Source organism: Ammodytes marinus (assembly GCF_949987685.1).
Source record: "Ammodytes marinus genome assembly, chromosome: 22".
Lineage (NCBI taxonomy): Eukaryota > Metazoa > Chordata > Actinopteri > Uranoscopiformes > Ammodytidae > Ammodytes > Ammodytes marinus.
In genome coordinates this window covers 12,648,779-12,667,770 of record NC_137226.1, presented here as the reverse complement: position 1 = coordinate 12,667,770, position 18,992 = coordinate 12,648,779, and the positions used below count along the sequence as shown (strand labels likewise).

Sequence of the window (18,992 nt, the reverse complement as noted above, 5' to 3'; positions counted from 1 at the left end):
AAAAGAACAGTGTAATGTATCAGGAATTTGTATGGATTTTTGATTTGAATCCAGGCTAAGGTCTATTAAGATACTATACACCCTACCAAAGACAAAAAGTATTTTTGAAATTGGCACACTTTTGTGAATTAAAACCTATGAGGTTAACGGTATAATTAAAGCGAATGGGCAGGAGCAACGATTCCGGGTGGCTTGGCCGTAGATCCAGGTCCACCAACCCCAAAAAGAGTCCCATCTTTACAGACTGAAGCAGAGTCCAGATATCCCCTTCCACCTAAAAGAGATTTAAATATTAGTTTTTTATTTCTCTAGTATTCAGTTAAATCTTCAAAGAAGTGAACTCTTACTGTGTATCTGCTGGCCTAAAAAAGTCCTCCTAATCATTGCACAAAAAGTGTAATTGCCCCAACACTGCCCAGCCGTACTTCCAGTGTGGACGTATATAAAAGTCTACAGCAATTAAATATGGGTTTGGCTGCTTTAAGTTTCGGACCGAACAGCCCTTTCTGCTCACACTTCCAGTTTGGAATTGATTTCTTGTCATAGATCAGGGACCTCTTGTCATTCCGTTTCCAATCCTCAAATGGGTTTTCCCTGAGCCTGCTAACTGTGGTCCCTGTGAGTGGGCAAACAGGGAGAGAACCTCCACGGGTCTTTACCCTGGGCACTCGGCAGCAGTCGAGGGGGTAGAGAGGCAGAAATCAAAGGGACTTTGGATCATTCCTCATTGGCAGTCCTCCCATTGTCTAGCTGACTTGGGATTGGTGGAGAAGGTGAAAACTTTGCGGCACTGAAAGTGTGGGGGTGGTGGATGGAGATCAGGCTTGGCAACCCCCTTTTTCTCCCCTAATCTTTATCCACCATTAACCCCAGTGCCCCAGTGTGTGGCTGAGATCAGGGCCATTGGTCAATCCCCCATTCACTGCCACCCAGAATATTTTAAAGTTAAGCCCCCCTCGCTTAACAAAAAAAGTCTTACTCATCAAAGGTTTACTTTCCCCCTTCTATTGGGGCTCTTGGTCCCAAGGATCTGCTGGCGTTTCTTCATGCACCCTTCTCTCCCTGGTCCACTGTTTTGTCTTCACACTAAAGGGGGAAGGAAGAGAAGTTGGAAGTTTTTTGGAAGTTCTTCCAACTTTCACTATGTCCATTTAATAAGGGTTTGGTGTCTGATAGTGTCGTGCCGTGAGCAAATTGGAGCAAAAGTATATCGGCCAATGACGTGCTGCCCTTCGCTGATCCCTCGGATTAGGAGCTGTCCGTGTTTTTAAATGGACTCAGGATTTGTTCTTACGTTATTTCCTGCAGAGGAAATGTTTTCCACACCTGCCATACTGTATACATTCCCAGCTTTTGCTTGTGAAAACATCCCATATGAAACCCATCACACATTTAAAACCCAAGCATAACATAATGGCCGAATGTAGTCATATGGACATTTCCGATTCTCTCTCTCCCTCTCTTTCTCTGTGCTATACATGTCTTAGTAAGTGGTAGAAAGAGAAATGACTGAGTTACAGAATAGATAAACAAACCCAGAGGATGTGGAGATGCAGGGTTAGACAATGCGTGAAGAAAAGAAAATTGCATGGAGAGTGTTTGTCCAGAGTGCACAGTTGCCATGAGAATGGAGTGAGAAAGTGGGGAGGTGAGTAGGCTCACAATGAGTATTGCCATCATTCCTTAAGGAGAAGATAAAGAGGTTCAATGAGTCTATTGATCCTTGTGGTGGCCTATTCTATCCCCCTCTCTTTCTTTCTCTCTTTCCCCCACCCTATCTCGTATCCAGTTGTTTTGAAAAATGCCGAATCTCCATGCTATTTTACCGAAGAAAATTAGATTTTGGAAATTAGAACAGGGAAACGTTTGCCCCTTTCAAACGTGGCCTTAGCATACCTCGGGGCTCCTCCAGTAGTGCCCCTTAAATGGACACCTCATAGTGGAGACTGAAGACTGATACTTTAGAAATGATTGATTGCAAATACTGCGTGAACCACCTTTTTAATTTTCCTATAAACAGAGCTAGGGATCTAGTGTTTCACGTGTTATTCTTTCCCTGCAATTTATTTTGGAGAAATCTTCGGGTTGTGCGGAAGCCGGACCCCCGATGGCATCTTTCCAAAAGAGCCCGAGATTATTGTGAAACCCAAAACCGGAGTCCAGGCATGACATCAGAGCGGCCTGACATTGGTTTGAACTCCTTATTTCAGGTGGGAAGAATTATGAGTGGCTTTGGCTCTCGCAGGTGATCGTGTCCAATGAATCGGTCGCACACAGTCGCGCATTCTTTCTTCGCCCAAGGTCTAAATGCTGATTGTCCTGACAGATTGAACTCGTGTGTTATCACCAAGCTGTCACGCAGCCCCATTCCTCAGCCTGCACACCAGAGCCCCTCAGTTTATGTTAGCCCTTCACAGTCCAGTGTTTTATAGGGATATTGTCATTATGGCATAAACTAAATCTCCACTAGTTTAACCTCCGCTGATGATTTCTATTTATATCAGCCGGTGCGTACTGCTACAGTTTATGGAAGTGTTTTGAGTAGCTGACAGATCGACAGTGATTTGGAAAACATGTTAATGTTGTTACATGCTGTATATTATCCACATACATGAGTTACTAAGGAGACACATTTTTTGCTTTTGTACTGTATCAACCTCACACAATTGTGGCAATTTGATTTGAGCTTCCTGCGGTTAAATAACACATGCATTGTTGAACTAATCAGATTCAAAGATGTGTGGTGTGTGTGTAAATGGAATGTTTGTTCTCTTCCAAGTTATGTGTATTTATATATTTATATATCTTTGCATATTAAGTTTTAAGCGCAAAAATGTGTCTTTTTTGTTCGACCGTGAAAATGACATTTTTATTGTCTTTGGCATAACATTCTTAAGATTCCATTATGAGATAGTGCCTCTCTCTCTCTCTCCCTCTCTCTCTCTCCCCTTCCCTCCCTCTCGCTAGTTTTTTTAAAGTCAAAGTTTCAAATCAAAGCACACGGTCACAGCCGCTGAAAAAGCTTTTACTCCAGAGGCAACAAGCCAAGTCCTTTGTTCATAATGATCACTTGATCGCCGGCTGAAAAGGGATACAGGCGGCTGCGGAATCCTACAAGAGCTTGGAATCCGACTTCCTCGCCACAAACCACAAGCCTAGACAGTGCAAACCGTTACTACCTGGTTGGAGGCAAAATGGGCAGAAAGCATCCGCGTGTGTGTGTGTGTCAAACCGCACACACACTCACACCCTGCATGCTCGATTTGGGTCATAGAGCTGACAGACAGTGGAATGTGAATGTGTGTATGTTGACAAACTCCACTGCACTCTGAATGGGGTTTGTGATTACACCTCATCATGCTCGCTGCATCCGTCCTGTCCCCGGCCCCCGATCTCCACCCCCCCTCTCTCTCTCCCTCTCTCTCTCTCTCTCTTTCTCTCTCTCCCTCTCCCCATCTCTCCCTCTCTCTCACCACAGTGCCTCTTGGGCAATCATGTGGTCACACTACCTGACTCCTCGCTGCTCAAGAGTGCAGTTGACAAAAACAGCCCGAGGCCCGTCATGTGGAAAAGATTCAGTCGGCACACAGCATACAACCCCCCTCTCTCCCACCACCACCCTACAACTCCCCACTTTCTCCCACTAAGTAACCAAAGCACCGAGGTGTTTCCTTCCTCTGCTCACCTGTGAAGGGAAATGGCATGGCTTTCCTCGTGTGTGTGGATATTTTGTGTGTTTGCAACTTTGCGGCGACGGTGCGTGGACACCGCTTCAAACAGCCAAGTGTGCACAAGTGTGTAAGTTGTGTGTGTGCTCTCACCTAACCCCTCTCCCTCCCTCCCACACTGAGAGAGGCACAGGCAGTCTCTCTCTCTCTGTCAGTTGAGTTGCACTCCTCATGTCATGTAACATAAAGCTTGCGGTCAGCGAGCGCTCTCAGCTGTCAGTCAGCCCTGGTGTGGTCCTGGCCTGTCGAGCTGCTCACCTGTGTTTTATTGGACAAGAGCTGCTCCACCACGCTATACCCAGGGAGAAAACCTTGTCTCCCTCTGTTTTCTTCTTGCCCTTTTCTTTCTCCCCCAATGCTTTCTCTTTCACTTTACTTTTGTCCATTTTCTATCATTCCCTTTGTCTGCCTTTCTCCCCCTCGTCTCTCAAGCACAATATCGCTTTTTATTTAGCTTCTCTCTTTCATTTTTAAAATCCACCACTACCTCTCTCCTCCCAGTTCCTCTCCCAGCTGTCCTGTACAGTTTATTTTTCTGGCTTTCTTCCCCGCTTCTCCTGTTTTTTTTGCCATGCCTTTGTTTCCCCCCTCAAACCCCCTTCTTCTCCTGCTGTCCGCTTTTATTTTGTATTATTTTGGGACCTCTTTGTCGGTCCTTGGGTTTTAAAGCCGCGCTGCTGTCTCTTTGGCGGCGGTGTTCATCTCTTCTCCGCACCTGGCTGAGCACACGCCAGACGACTGATTGAAACTTGTGTCTCAAAGTTGCTAATGTTCACTGAAGCATTATATTGCAGATAAAGTAAATAAACTAGGCTACCATGGGAGGAATCTCTGGAATAGACTGCAGCGATCGGGCAGATGAATCGCACACTCACACACACACACACACACACACACACACACACACACACACACACACACACACACACACACACACACACACACCAAAGCTCATGTAACCTTGCACAGAGTCTATCTTTCTTACACACATATAAACAGACGCACATACATCCAGTGAATGGTGCTGAAAAGGTGGCAGTGATGCTGAGGTGTGAGCGGGCTGGGAGAGAGACACTTTCTATGGATCAGGAATTTCACAAGTTTAATGTTTTTTGAGGAGCTCTCTAGAAATGTAACAGTTGCCTCCAAGGCAACTGGCTGCTGCAACTGGCTGCTGTTATTGTCAATCCATAGTATACGCTCAGCATATAGAATAACCATTTACAACACTAAGGGCATGCATTTTTTGCTCTGTGACTTTCCCCAAAGCCAAACTTAACCAGATAGCTTTCACTGATGTAAGAAAAACAATAAAAAGTATTGTAAGAAAAGTTATTAACTAACCCTCAGCCAAAGGTGCTCTGGGTCATTTCATCGTCTTTTTATCACGTTCTCTTTACTTTGAAATTCCACCTCATTTTCAGAAGTTCTTTCAAATCGTCAGTCCCAATTCAAATGATTCTTTTTTTGTTGGAAAGACTTGATAGCCCTGGCTACTTAGCATACTGGTTAAATGCAAAGGCCTGACTCTTTGTGGCTATGGGGTTTTTTAAACCAGTGTCCCACTGAATGATCCCTTTAGTTTTCAAGTGCCAGTGAGGCAGTAAAGCCACAAATCAAAGGACCGTGGCATTCATATTTCCAACTCCAGGTATTATGTAAAACTCCTCTTGTGTTCCGCCCGTGGTTCCCATTCTGCACCATAAAGTGGTATAGGTGACATGGTAATACATTTGCATTGTGCACATAGTGATAAATACCCCTACCAGGTCTTACTCACTCTGCTGCTTCCGAATGTGTCCGAACAACGACTTGTATTGTCAAAGGCAATAGGGGGTCATTCAAAAAACTCACTCTCCCTCCCTTCTGCCCCCTTTTGTCAAATATTTCTGCGCGGGTGATGGTTTTCTCATTTATTTAGTGAATGGTCTGCGGCGTAGAAAGAAGAAAGACAGTTTTTACATTATGGAAATATGATGGAACTGGTTATAATCTCCCCACATATTCATCACGCCACAGACATTGGACCCTTGTGATACCGTTCTCCATTTTGGCCATTGTTCTGGTTTTCTTTTCCGTGTACTGTTCCCCTCTCAATGGGCTACAGCAGGCTTTAATCCTGTCTTCTCTTTTGGAATGACAATGTTTACTAGCTATCATTCAATAAGGAAGTCGGGAGCGTGACACACATCCCTCTTGTCCGTAAACGCTGTGTGTGAATGTGCTAAGAACCAGATACAGAAGAAAAAGTATTGTCAGCCCTCTTGAGGATAGGATGGAAGGGAGAGGCTACTTTCGACAAAAGCGATTGGATATGTCTGTGCACACGACTCGTCGTAACCTCTAAAACCTTTTCAATACCTTCTCACCTAACCTCGTCTTACCTTATTAGATTACAGTTGAAACATAAGACCCGTAATAGGCCCTTTTGGAGTTTGTCTGTCCATACAACATAGACTCACTAACATGGCAATATTGGGCAATTATTACCTGTAAATAGGGATTAGGGTTGTGGATGTTGACAGTAAATTGGCTCTCAGAGCGAGTGTTTAACACACCTTTTGTGCAGATCAGACACATTCTTGCAAAGAGTGAAGGTTTCTGTACATAATCACCCCCCCCCCCCTTCTTTCACATCTCCCTTGTCATGCCTTTACAGTTCACCAATAAATATGGGTTTACTTTTCTTACTCTGACGCTTATCTCTTGTTGTGAAAGCACGCTAATGAGATTTTCCAATGTGAAAAGAAGAAGCTAAGTCTTGTTTGTCTTGCTTCGTTTTTTTTACGTTACCTTTTGCCCCCCATCCAAATAGTTTTCCCCCCTTCAAAGTCTTGACAGCGTTGGGGATTAGCGCCATAGCTGCTAACAAGCATTAAGTGTGTTTTGCACCATTGTGTGTCATCCACTGTTTTTCCACCAACCAAACACAACCCCCCCCCCCCAGCCTTACCCGCTGCGTGTGTCTCCTCCTGCCTTTCGTGCCGAGCAGGAAATGAAAAACAATCGCTGCGACCTCCAGCGACCCCAACTGGCGCAGTGTCAGTTAAATGGTTTGTAAGACGTTTAATTACCAAATGGTAGAATCGTTATTCATCTCATCATTAGATGTATGATATTAAGTGAATTGCTTCCCCTGGGTCCCCGTGTTTCACAGATCAATAGATTTAGATGGCGCTTGAAGGGGGCGGGGTGGGGGGGCAGTTAAAACACTCCTGAGCCCCCCCCCCCTCCCCTGATATGAACACGTGCATTGTTTGCGTGATTCACAGTGGTGACATTCACTCATTTATTTATGCAATTAGCTTTTTTATATAGGTTTAATTATGCAAATTTTTATGTCGGCACCCCACGAATGGCATTATATCACTTAATTTGTTTTTCTTTTAATGGATTTAGAGCTCCTGGGTTTGTTTTGATGGTGAAAGGACGTGAAACAATGGACAAGGTTATGGCACCGCACAGACTTCCCCATCGTCAGAGCAGTGCTTGCGTTTGCACTTTTGGTAGACTTTGTTGGTTATCGAGCATTGTTTGAAGGCATTGTGGAGATTGCTAATGCAGCGTGTACACCTCTGAGGCCCAGTAGCCTGCAGCTTGATATCGCCCTGTATTCCCAATGTGAATATGGCTGAGTGGTGATCGGGGACTTGCCGCACCACAAGCTGCTATTCACTGCAGCCGGCACTATACCAGGCTGAGTTAATTGTCCATTATCTACTATTATCTAAGCTCTACCCCTCTCTCTCTCTCTCTCCCTCTCTCTCTCTCTGTCTTTTATTCTCTCTCACTCATGATTCTAGCCGTCACCACCAGTTTCACTCAATATGCTATGTTTTTTTTTGTGCTTTTTTTCCCTCCTCTGCCTACTCTAGCAACCTTACACTAGTGCTGTAGCCAAGTCCTGGCAACTGAGTTCAAATAGTAATAATGATTCCCTTTGTTCCCGAGGTACCTCACACAGGATCCTGAACATGAAGTCAGCAAAGCATCGTGTTCATTTCTTCTGTCAACGTCTCATTGCTAGAGTGGCTGGTGCTCATGTGTCTAACAGTAAAGATTTGAGGATTACCTCTTTTGAAAAACATATGGAGATGTACAGAATACATTTCAACTACACTTTTTAAAAAAAAGTATATTTAATATGTTTTGGATGAAAGTGTTGGGGCTTCTCCTTGATAAAAATATCACTTTATTTTGGATACATTATTACTATTAAAGGTACCCAAAGAGGACTCATTTCTTCTGCAGTGCCTTTAGTTCGATAAGGTGATGGATGTATCTGAGGTGTTCTGAGGAATCCTCAGAAATTTCACTTGATGGCACTGTTTTCCTTTTTGCTCCAGCTGAAGCAACAGGGCATGTTTTATGTATGCTGGGCACAATGTGAGAAGCCTGGCTGTGCCACAGAGATGTGTGTCTTTCCCTTTTCTCTCTTCCTGTCCCTGGGCACTGAGAGACAGGCAGGAGCACTGACAAACAATAAAATCATGCACTATACCGTTTAAAAAAATCATTACACTTCAGATACAATGGTTGAAAAAGCAAAAAGAAAAGAGTACACATTGGCACAGTTACAGTGCTGTAGTTTATTAATTTTTTTTGTGTTTTGGAATATTTTGCTTCATGCTTTGTTTCCCTTTACAAGAAAAAAAAATCTGAAAAAGTTTGAGGGTATAATTCTTTGTCTTCCATCTTGCCTGCTGAGAGAAAATGTCATGTATATTTTAATGTAAATGTAGAAAAACAGGATCTCGAATTCTGTCACTGTTCAGCCGTTTTAAATTAATTAAATTGCATTCCTCCTGTGCTGCCAGGCGTTGCCTTAATAATTGCATCAACAAGATGATACATACTATACAGCCTGGAGTGATTCTGCAGTTCATTTTAATCCACACCTTCCTCTCAACCACCACTTGATAGAGTTGCATCTTCACCTGCAATTAGTCTCCAGATAATAGACTCATCCCCCCCCTCCCACACACACACGCACACGCACACATACACACATAGTCATCCATGCATTTTAAGGTAGTGCTCTAGTTTAGAAATAAATAAAAAGTATTTAAGCATGAAATTCAGTTGAAGGGGACAAATGGTCGCCCTTTGTCCATTACTCTCCATGCTGTCTGTGTGGGGAGGGGGTTAAATAGGGGTTGGATGGATGGATTGGGGGTGTGTAGGGTTGCGGGGATCAAGATCATATTAAGTGCTCACAAAGCAAATGGTTCACAGCATTAGGAAGTGTTGGTCTGGTGGCCTTGCCTCATGAGCAGCCTGTAAAGACCCAATACATCATGGTGAAAAAATAAAGCACGGCTTGTATTTCAGCATCGTGCGCATCATAAATAAAGGTGTGCCATGTATAATTGAGGCTCGTTCATAAGGGGGGGACTCGGCTGGAGATGAGAAATGGAAATCTGTGTACTGGTAAATAGATAATCACACAAAAGTAATTGAGGTTTTCAAACCCCAATCTAGTCTGCCAGCGTGAGCTCGTTTGCATGTTAATCACGTCGGTGATTTCCCTTCATCACAGGGAAGTCCGCGCACACTTCCATAACCAGCTTTTAATTGCATTTAAAATGTCACAGAGGTGGAACACATGTAATTTAGCCAGAACTGTGTCCAAATTAATGGGTACTACTGAGACGCTCCATTGGACAGGGGTTGGAAATGAGAGAGGCTGTCCATTGTTTGGGTCTTTATTAGAGATGCCTCAGTTTACCAGCCCCTCCATGATAACATCTCTACAGTACCCTTTTCAAGTGTGTATCAAGACTTCAAAATTAAATATGACAAGCATTTTTGTGAACAACTTCACACTGCAATTGATGCCAAATCTTTGCTAAATACTCACAATGGACGGACATTTAAGAAAGGGTAGAAAAAGTAACATCAAAGGGAAAGACCACAAAGCCAAAGTATAGTGTTTTAAATGGAGAAAGAAAGAAAGAGGAATAGTTTATTTTCTTTCATCACCAGGTGTTCTTTAGCGTATAAATTACCAAGATGATGTTTCCATAACACAGCTTAGGGCACTCCAGAGAGGGGAAAGCTGCAAAACAGACCTATTTAATTTTTCATTGAGGTGGACCATCAGGAGCAATAAGCCAATATTCCTCTTCCTCCTTTTTCCAGATGCCTTCTACACCACTGGATCTTACCAAAACCAAAGCCCCTCTTTTTTTTTCAAAAAAGAAAATAAAAAGTTCTACTGAGACATACATGAAAGGAAGGAACTGTTGAAATGTTAATTTTACCATCTGCTGTCGAGCCCTGCTACCTCTGTGTGTGTGTGTGTGTGTATGCATGCATTTTTCTTTTTTCCCCCTGCCTTCTTAAATTCCCAGTAGTTCTGTTCTGTTTCATGAATGTGTGTGCTGCTATTTTGGCTTTTTGAAGTCATAGGGTCTTCGGCGAGCAATGGCTTTGACTGGCTTGGAAAATACAATGCCACATGGCGAAGGAGACTGTCCATTAGTTTCCTGTTTAAAGAGCCCCTGGTCCCTTCTGGTAAACCCTGTTTCTTATACCAGTCCCAAGGCTCCAGTTACGCTCCCATGCCCACCTCCAGTACACAGTCCGTCAGTCTCTCTCTCTCTCTTGCTGACTTGGTCTTGCCCCCTTCTCTCTCGCTCCTTCCTGAGTGCGTGCACGTCTTTGGGGACCTATTTAGTCTGTTTATCTTAATGCTGAGGATTTTAATCACTCGTTTACAAGACCCCTAGCACCTTTATCGAATCAAAGTTTTTTTTTCTCTTCCCCCTAACAGCATACATTATTACTAGTTTTTCCCTGTAAGCTCAATAAACCCTGGCAAATCCAAGATAGAAATGAAAATTCTTGACAACCGTGTTCCTACACCTTTTTTCCTCCCCCTTTTCATCCCGTCTTCTTCTCATCACCAAAAAGTTGACGCTTTAAAAAAAGCAAAATCGCTCAAGTTTACTGTGATATTTTCTCTTTTGCCAAATGGATAGATTCCATTGTGAGATTTGATAGTTGGCAATTAGGGTGAGACATCCTGTGTGCGGAGTTGCTTAGCATTTTCCTTGGCCGGGAGCAGATTGTTTAGTCTGCTCTCATTGTGAGCTGTTTTCTGAGCCGCAGTTGACGGTTGTTTGCAGAGCGCTGGGGGAAAATGTGAGAGAGGGGGCCCAGTGCCTTTCTCTACTATTTATTTATTTTCCCCGTCCTTGGAGCTGGAATCTGATTTGTGTTCATGTTTCTCTATTCTCTCTGAGCGGTTTTTAAGTGTGGCTGCTGAAATCTAGACTCTGTATGACCTCACTGCGCGGCCTGTGTTTCATTAATGACCAGCCCTGTGGTTTTGGGGGGGGAGAGGAATATTTTTCATATGACACCGCCTTGCATTAGCGGCGGAGCGGCAGCTGCACAACCACAAAACCATCCAATTTTGTGGCTTTGAAAGGTGTGAAAAGTTCAGCTCCCTATAGCAAAGCGTTGCATTTATAATTATACTCAGCGCATGCAACGGTGCACGTATATGTGTCAAAGAGCGGAACTACTGAAGGCTTGTAAAAGAAAAACCAAAAGAGAGAAAGAAAAAAAAGTCACCTGCTAATGAAACATTTGTCTTTCATTCTCCTTGGCAACCTTGTAAAGTAAACAGTGCAGATGTATTCCAGAGTAAGACGTTTACACACTTACAGATTTGACATGCCTCGCCTTTTTAGAGAAGCCACCTAAAATAACAAGCGGAAATTCAAAGTGGGAGTAGGTAGCTTTTTTGACAGCTTGATTCATTTGTAATAAATATTTCATTTCAACGTGGTTCTTCTAAACCGTTTCGGACCCTCAGAGTCCCTAATACAAGCAAGTCTTTTTAAGTCCTTTTTTTTCTTCTTTTTTCTTCAAGTGCCACATCTGGCATATGAGGTATTTCTCGGCAGATTGATTGATTTCCCAGGCTTTTGTTGGAAGCGACTCACGCAAGCCACACAGCAATTGACTAAGAAGCATGCAACAATTCACAGACACACGTAGCGAGCCCTTCTACACCCCCCCCCCTCCCCAGCAAAAAGCCCAGACACTAGACTACTGTAACTCTGTTTTGTACCTTTGCAGGATATTGAATATCCAAAAGGAAACCTCAGATTTGTCCCGTCCCAAAAAACAAAGAGCCCTTGTCCTGCCGCCCTACTCTTCACTCTTTCCCTCTTTACTTAAATAAAATCCCCACACACTGGTACTGTCATCATAACACAACAAACACACAAAAACCCTCTGTGAATACATAAGATAGCGTGTGTATGTTTTCCAGATAATTCCGAGCCATTCATCATGGCTTCACTCCTATGGTCCTGGCAGCATTAAGTGTTGTGTTGTCCGCTCGAAAAGGCAGGAGGAGTTGGAACAGGGGGGGAAAATATTGAGGTTAGTCACCATAGGCTCAGGGAGAGTGAACAAAGAGAAGATTACCTAATAGTCCAGCTATGTATTTGAAGTGGAGCCTTCTGTTTGTTTTGGGGGGGGGGGCTGGATGTGCGGGGAGATGTCTCGCAAGACATCTGATGGGTACTTTTAAGCTGTCAGAAACATCCTCTTTTAGCCATTCGTCTTCCCCAATAGACGGCAACAGGCTTTCGACAGGGGCAAAAAGGCAATGCAGAGCGAAAGTTAATCTTTCCCAAGTTTGGCAAAGTTTCAAAAATGTTGCCTCCCAGTATAATTGGGATCCTTTTGTGTAAATTAAAAGTCACCACGCGAAGATAGCTATTTTGAGCCACTGATGCACTCTTTCTGGGGCCTGGGGTTATGAGATATCTAATGAGTCTGATCTCTGCATGTATGTACACAACAGTTTTGCAAGTTGTCACGGAGACATTTTACAGTGCTTACGTTCTAAACTATAATCACGCCTCACAAACATCATCAACCTGCCGTAAACCACTTAATTACATGCCAAGAATGCATAAAAACAATGTGAAGACGGGGTTACGCGTCTGCAATCTGCAAGTAATTTATTGAATATATATATTTTCTTACATTAACCTCAAGACAACACATTAAAAACAGTGTTCGAAAAGGTACAGCAGGTTTCTCAATAAATGGTTGAGATCCACGCAAAGTACCGTGAATCTCTCACAAGATGAATCAATTGTTGCGAACAATACGCGTTACTTATTCCAATTTCTTGAAGCCTTTTTAATTGGACAAGCATAACCCAAAGCACTTTATTGATGACTGCTGAATTTTCCCTTTTTATCATTCCGTAAATTGCAGTCTTCCCTTCTCCTGTGCTTTTGAACAAACAGTCACAACTGGAAAAAATCCCTGCCAGCCGTTCCCGTTTTGATAATTTGTTCATCTAGTCCTATTTTCAGAGTCATCAGCGATTACTTTTTTGCCACTCAGAGCACTGAACATGGACAGCTTTTAAAGGTAGTGAGTAGCTCTGATAAGTGGCTCAATCCTTGTACTAAAGCATTTTTTTACTGAAGGTTTAATAGCTGCTGTATAATGAATCATAATGTATTCTCTCCAATTGCAAATGCCCTCTAATATAGCCCTTCTGCCGTAGCGAAAAAGTCCATCTGAATATTATTGTGACCGGCTTTTAAAAAGAAAAATACAAATCACTTGCATGAATTAAAGTAGTGAGATTCGTACTTTTGTCGTAAATGTCTCCCCCAATGCCAAATGGAACCGTGCTTGTATAAACCTCAATGGCTAACCAATTTTCAAGTAGTGACATCACGGTCAGTTCCGAGTCAACTGGTATGTTTTTATTATAAAATACAACTTCATCCGAACATTTCAGCCTCGTTTGAACTCATTGAAAAGCAATAGGTGTATGAGTCATCCCGCTGTTCCAATTTAATGGAACATACCTTTCAATGACAGCGTGTACCCAGCACATCATCAAAGTGAAACTTCCAAAGTTCCGCTTAACTTGTTGCCGAAATAGTTTCTCGTTTTCAGGAAAATTGCAGTGTGCCAACAGTCTGAAGAAGTGTATCGGAGGACAGGGAAAAAATTGCCACTTGCATACTTGTCTTTGACCAAAGTGAAGCCCTCACCCATTCCAGGGGGGCGAGGGGAACATACGCTGTTTAGGAAGATATAAAGGAGTAATTTTATTACTCGGTACATCTCTCGTCGGAAGCCATTTCATTTTCTTCATTCAGCCTCCACAGAAGCCTTTTATTTGATCTCATATTCCAGAGTATGACTGCCTCCAACCGGTCGGACTCCGTTTATTTTCATTTGGAAAAACACATTTAAGGGGTTTGGAGGGGTGGCGGAGGATGGAAGTGGAGAGCAGGGGGTTCTTATGTGGAAGGCAAGTTTCTCTATCGCATGCTAATGTCCTCCTTGGGGGGATTTTCTTTACACTGTGCCTGATTTGTTGGACGCCAAACTTTATATATTTGGTTCTCTCAACACGATCAGTGAGACATTCTTTTGGTGTAATCACGAAGTATCTTTCAAATATGTCCCCTTAAAAGTCTTAAAGCTTTTCTACTCATAAATTCTTTCTTGCAAATGACTTGTTAAGATTGCATCCATATAGTGTAACTGATCCAGCTGGGTACCTCTTTGAAAGTGCAGATCATTGGAAAAGTGTGCCATTTATTAGGCCGGCCCCACTTAGGCAGCCCAGATGTAGCTGGTCACTTGAGAGGGGAGACGTCCCCTCATAAAGTCCGAGCCTTTAGATTGGGCACAACACTCTGTAGAGGTTCAAATGAACCCCCCCACACACACACCCACACCTTCAAACTCAACATCTTTGGTTGTTTACTGAATCCTGAAGCAGTGTAGCTGTCTGGAGTAGTCCGAATATAAGAAGTGCCACATTTCCTGAAAATATGACTCCCTATCCATCTCATTCATCAGTGTCTGTCTGTCTGTCTGTCTGTCTGTCTGTCTGTCTGTCTGTCTGTCTGTCTGTCTGTCTGTCTGTCTGTCTGTCTGTCTGGGCCTGCAGCACCTATATACTCTCCGCGTCTTGTGACATCGCAATGAAAACATTTTTGGTGAAAGGTGTCATTTCAGTACTCCGGATGTCCCACTCGCCTAAATAGTTCCTTCTCCATGTCTTGCCTGTCTCTGTTTTCTATTTTTTCTATGCATATATTTTTACTAGTGGGATGGGGGATTTGAGGGGGGGGGGTTATTGTAGCCTCCACTGGGCTCAGTTCCACACAATGAATTACCTCCAGATGTAATTCCTACCCACCCCCTTCCCCCCTCCCACACACACCCCGCCCTTCGCCCTCAAATTAGTGGCTAGTAAAAATTAGGTTTTGAATTAGCCGCGGTGTGCAGAATAGAAAGAGTTTGAAATTTCCGTATAATGAGTTTATTATTCTTTTGCCGGTATGCCGCTTTCCGTGAATGAATTTGATCAGGGGCTTTATTAAGGTGTTATTGGTGTCTAGTTGAACGGTGTTTTTAGTCATGAATGGATAGCCACTGTGTCAGCGGTAAGTCAGAAGGCCGAGGTAATCGGAGGAATCAACCGCACAAGAACAGGAACGCTCACCTCTCAATCGCCCACAAACGAGATGATTTCCTTACTTTTTTTTTCGTATTCATGGTGTTTAACTTTTTTCGCTGTCATCCCGCATGGAAGTATTTTTTTCATTACAAAGGCATTGACAGGATTTCTTTTTGAGATAGAGGGTTGTAGCATAGCATAGCATACACAGGTGTTGTGCTCTTTTGACTGCCAGTGGAGCTTGTCTTGCCGCCATTCAACTGTGGAAGCCACCGTTCTGGGAATGACAATGTCTTTGGCAGAGGCTGCGGTTTTTGGGATCCTCAGACGCTCCGGATCGCTGTCATAAATGGCTTTCAGATACTTCCCCAACAGGAAATGACTATTGTATATCACTTTTTTTTTGAGCCGTTCATCTTGATGACATCTCTGTGGCCAAGACCATTAAAAAAACAACTCAGTGGCATGTACTTTTTTTTTTCTCTGAGGAGGAATGTAATTTATACCGCGACCGCTTTTGATGAACTGTATGATAATATGTACTACTGTGAAGAAAGGGGAAGTTGTCCGCCATGCTCCACTCTTTCATCTCAACCCATTCTGCCATATAACAGGTAAACTGCTGTGAGCCGCACTTGCTTGTTTAAATTTACCCGGCCCAGCCGAGCCTTTGATTTCAGCAACTCATTTAATTCAAATACGCTTTTGAAGAAAAGCTTTTTTTCTTTTCTTTTTAAGATGGGGGTGGGGGTTGTTGCATTGGTTGGCAGCTGTGGTGGTGTTGCTGGGAAAATAAGAAGAGGCACAGGAGGGCCAATTTAACCTGGAGTGTCTTGTCGCTGCTAGTCTACTAGCTCCTTCATTTTCAAGAGGGCCCGGTCAGCTTGAACCGTCTGACTTCTGTCATTTCAATCTCTTTTTTTTTTCTTCTTTTTCTTGCTGTAATGTATACTTTAATTCCCGCCCGCCTGCTGTCTGTGTGTAGCGGCTACGGCGGCGGCAGAAGCAGCTGGAGGGGAGGTGCAGGTATCATTAAGCCTTGGAGAGAGGGGCAGCAGCCAAAAACGCCGCTGAGTACTAGACGTGGCTCCTCGCAGCGCGTGTTGATATTTCTGCCGGCCCAGTGAATGTAAAGCCCTGGTTTATTTTCAATAGGAACTCAAGGCCCGGGCTTGGCCAGAGAGAGTCTTACCCCCCCACCCCCCTCCCCCCAGGCTGCTTACTCGGGCTGTTGATATTGAGTCAAGCAAACACTCTCTCAGGGATGTCCTGTTGGGCACGCAGCCAAAGTCGCAAATGGAAGTCACATGTGGGAGACTCCCAGAGGAAGGCAATGAGGCCTCAATTCACACCCATTCCCTCTACTTTTTTATTTGTTTTTAGCGTTATTAAAAACAATTATTTTCTAAATTACAGTTATTTATTAAATCAAGCCTTACATTTGTCTTTTTCTTTGGTTTAGGAATTGTACATTTCCAACAATAGCTAAAAATTTTCAAACGACAAAAAAACCAACATATTTATTATTTTGATTGCAGTAATCAGTCCCCCTCTCAACCTTCATTCACTGCTCTCAATTTTTTGAAATGTATTTTTTTGCATTGACATACATATGCAAATCTATTTGGACACTGTCATTATCAGCCACTTAATAGGCATTTCATTAGGGATTTTCTAAATGCACTGTGCAAGGCAAGTTGCCATGGATACCCCTGGTCTTAAGTACAGTATATTAAAATGGTGCTGCCTTCCAACCACTTATATAATCACCGGTCCGTAATGGTCCCTGCACTCTGGCCATAAGCAACGCATCGTGTGATCAACGTTCACCCAGGACTTAAAAAGAGAGCCTTTCCCCTTCATTATGCCTTATTTGCCTTTTTTATTTATGCATTTATTTTTTTGTAGGCAGGACTAAGTGGGCTTATGAAGTGTGCTTGTTGGAATATTTGTGAGGCAAACTAATGAATGATGCTGATGTGTGTGTGTGGGGGGGGGGGGCTCTATTTCACAACATTGGTTATCATTGTGTGGGAGTTGTAAGGGCCGGTTTGGTCACATTTTTAGCAGGCGGTAAAAATCACTTCCATTTTCTCCGTCTGGCTCTTAAATGTGAGAATGGGGCAAGGGAGGAGGGGGAAGTCAAACGGTTACCCTCTCCACGCAAAGTGAACATCATCCACGCTCTCAGCTCTCCGGCTTCAATAAATGAAACACTCACAGTCAGAGGAAAAGTCTTTTCCTCCCCGCACTCTTCTCTTTGTCCTCATTCCACTTGTGTGTATTAATAAGTGTCCATTTAAACACATATTAGCCGTTTCTTTTCTTCTCATTTAAATCTAACACATTTTTATTAGAGTGTAAGTTTTAGGCTTATGGTTGTTAAAGGGTTAATAATAAGAGTGATTCACATGGCTGACGGCTGGGCTGCTTCTTCTGACTCACAGACCAGCGCATGGACTTTGCTGTGGCTTGAGTAGTAGTGAAGGGGACAATGTGGTAGAAAATGATGGAGGGGAAACCGTTTGACTTTTTAGGAGTGTCCGTGTGTGTGTGCTGTGTTGTGCGTGTGTGCGTGTTAACTAAACGATAGAGACGAGGCAGCATCATCCGTCCCCGTAGTAGTTGCACTGCATCACAGGCCCCTCCACTGCCGCTGCTCTCTGCCATGTTGGTAGCCAGCTGCTGCCACCGTCCCTCCCTCCCTCCCTCCCTCTCCACTGTATGTACCCACTACACATGTCTACCCCTCCTTCTCTTCTCTCTCTCTCTCTCTCTCTCTCCTCTCACTGTTCTGCTGGTGGGCCTGTTCGTCTGCGGTGACCTTGGCGGCAGAAATCCCGTGAAGAAGAGACACGGGGAATAAATACCTGGAAGGGGAGGAGGAGGCACATGACTAGTCTGTCACAGATGTGTAGAAACAGGCGTATAGCGTCTCACCCCCATGAAGCCAATGTTTCTGAAGCCAGGGGCCTCTTGTTTGTCTTCTACCAGTGAGCCACTCTGAGTTCAGTTTATTAAAGGGGCTGAAGGAGCTTTCTAGCCCCAAGCCCCTCAGCGCTGAAAGAGAAATGGGGAGAAATTACTGGCATAATGTGCACGCTTAGAGCAATTAACGGCCTGTTGTTTAATGCTAGCCCCCGCTCTTTCTGTCGCTGTTTTTTTTCTCTCTTTTTCTGCTGTAGCACTCTTGTCATCCCTCCTTCTCTCAATGCTTCAACTGCCACTGTCTCCCCGCACTCTGCCGTGATTGTTTAGTATTTACCCTCTCTCCGCCTCAGAGCTCAGACAGTTGACACTATGAAAATGCTCCATCTTTCTTTCTTTTTTTTTTTTTTCTTTCTCTTTTTTTTAAAAGTCTGTGTTGGGTCTCTCAATAATGATATCATATGGCTGAAATATGCTACCCGCCGAGCCTGGGAGATAATGTGCTATTCAGAGCCTGTTAAATCATGCCAGTGCTGCTGCTGCTGCTGCTCAGAGCTTGCAGGTTCAAGTGGTCTTTACCCCTGCGTTGGGGGGGGGGGGGGGGCTACATCTTTTCCTAAATAAATCTGTCATACGTTCCCCGGGTTGCCTTTCTTTTTAAACCTGCACTCTCCATAACCTCATGCTGTGGCTGTGTCTATATGGCTGCATGCATGTGTCTGTCAAGTGTGTTACGGTGAATTTAGTTTTTTCGGAGTTGCATCTCTGCCAGATTGAGATGTGTGTTTGTACTGGTTTTTTTATGTATATAAGACAAACAAATGTAGGCAGCAAAAACAAGTGTTGTCTCCTGTTGTATTAAATCT

General features: G+C 43.6%; 1 protein-coding gene across 2 annotated transcripts in view; it reads left to right on the top strand.

The window, feature by feature from the left end:
• Positions 1 to 18,992, top strand: part of foxp2 (forkhead box P2) — a 101,786-nt gene that overhangs the window by 10,890 nt on the left and 71,904 nt on the right. The window lies entirely within an intron of this gene.